Raw genomic sequence first — 2,109 nt, forward strand, 5'->3', positions numbered from 1 at the left:
CTTATACATGTGTCTTAAGTCTTGATGGAGGCCAATTTTTCAAATATTGATGGTAAAACTTTTTATTTTAAAATAGCATCATTTTGAAACAGAATACTATAGTTACTGGCATGTAAGACTAAGTCAGATTTAAGTAATGAGGATAGAAAAATAGTATGCACCTTCCTATAAGATGGACACAAATAGTCCAACACTGTTAACCCACACACTAAATAGATTTAGGTAATTATGCAGAAACAAGAATGGATTGCCATAGTGTGTGTGTATGTCGATGACGCTTGTCTTGGTATGCGTGTGCAGGTGCATCTGATGGCATAATCCTGCACATCCAAGGCTTGCAGATCTAGATAAGCTACTATAAAAAGGCTCAATGGAGAGGGGGGAGTTTCGGTGGATTCCCACACTTAAATGGCAATGCAAAGCATCAAAAAATACTTGCCAAGTTCAGGGCAGCAGTACTGCATTTCAAAGTGAGACATTTGCAGGTACCATAAACCACAATCCTTGACAATATAACTTTTAATAAACTGGTTGTTGACTTGCATAAGCCAGACTCAACCAAGATGCTGATGCAGTCAATTTTATATAGAAATCATGACAACAAAAACGGGAGATGCTGTTTTATTTCCCATCCTGCAACAACACCTATAATATTGAATAGTAATAGTCACCTGAAAAATTTGTGATTGTGATGAACTCTGAAATGAATGCAATTTGTGATGCTTTCAAATTAAAACCCAATATCCTAATTTTTTTTATCTTTTCAAAAATTCCTACACAAATTGACTCTTGTTATACAAATGTTATGTTTTCACGGCTTTCTTGTGAAAAGTACCGTATTGTCCTGAATATAATGCACACCCGACTTTACATGCAAGGATTTCAGAAATTTAAAGAAAACTACATATATGTTATACATCTAATTTGTGTGTAAACTATGTTCAAAGATGCGTAATCGTGTGACTATAAGGTTCCCATGAAGTACATTAGGTTATTTGTAGGCAAGTAAATATTTATTTGAAGTTTTTTAACCTACTAGATTTTTTTCCATTTTTTAAACTGAAATACAATAGGTTAACTTATGTGTTGTGAATAAAAACAGATTTCATTTCGTTATTGTTTGTATAATGTTATCTTTGGTATTTTCTGTGTGTGTGCTCCACTAGTGTTTTGGCGTGACATTAATTTTTTTTTAAATTATTATTTGGTACTACAAATCACAATACTCAGGACAATACAGTATCTAGGAAACGGTGCATAAGAGATAAAATGTATACAACAAAACACGTAGAAAATTTAATTAAAAACAAAACTGTTCATATCTTAAACCATTTTAATATTATTGGCAAATATATATTGTGCTGCTGTTTCGAAATTCTTCCTTCTTTTCTGTTTCAAAAGAAGCTGTATAAGGGTTTGAATTTTTTTGTTAGATTCTAAGTAATCAAACAATAGTGTACATAAAATTAGATCACTTTTTTTTGTAAATTATGTAAAAAATATCACTGCTTTTAAGAAAATTTTATATCCCCTTTTCAGGTCTCTATGAATAGTATGTCTGTAAAGAGACATTAATTATGTTCAAAAATACATATTCTAAAAATAGCTCTTCCCCACCACCCCACTTCATTAATTTTTTTAATGACATTCTGACTCCCTGCAACAAACACACTGTCACATTAAACAAATCATCATTTTAGGCTGTGGTTGCTTTCAGCTCTACCAAATTGACAAACTTTGGTCTTAAATGCCAGGAAATACAGTATTTCTGGCCCTGAAGCAACACTACAACAAATATATGCAAAAATGATTTATTGGAAATTAATGTGATTTTCTTTTAACAATGTTTTACATGGAACTGAAACTTTTTGCTATTTTGGCAGAATCTTGCATCTAAATTGAATGGCACATATTTTTATCATTAAAATAATTTAAAAATTCACATTACTACTGAATGTAGAACTCAGTGCATTTAAAAACTTTAATTGATTTCAATATAAGTAATATAAAATTAATTCCTACAGAAATATAAGCCTTATCGCCAACACCCTGGAGGTCAGGGAGACTATGAGATCTCAATTCTGCACGTAAATGAATGAATATACCCTG

This window comes from Bacillus rossius, chromosome 6 (assembly GCF_032445375.1).
Source record: "Bacillus rossius redtenbacheri isolate Brsri chromosome 6, Brsri_v3, whole genome shotgun sequence".
Lineage (NCBI taxonomy): Eukaryota > Metazoa > Arthropoda > Insecta > Phasmatodea > Bacillidae > Bacillus > Bacillus rossius.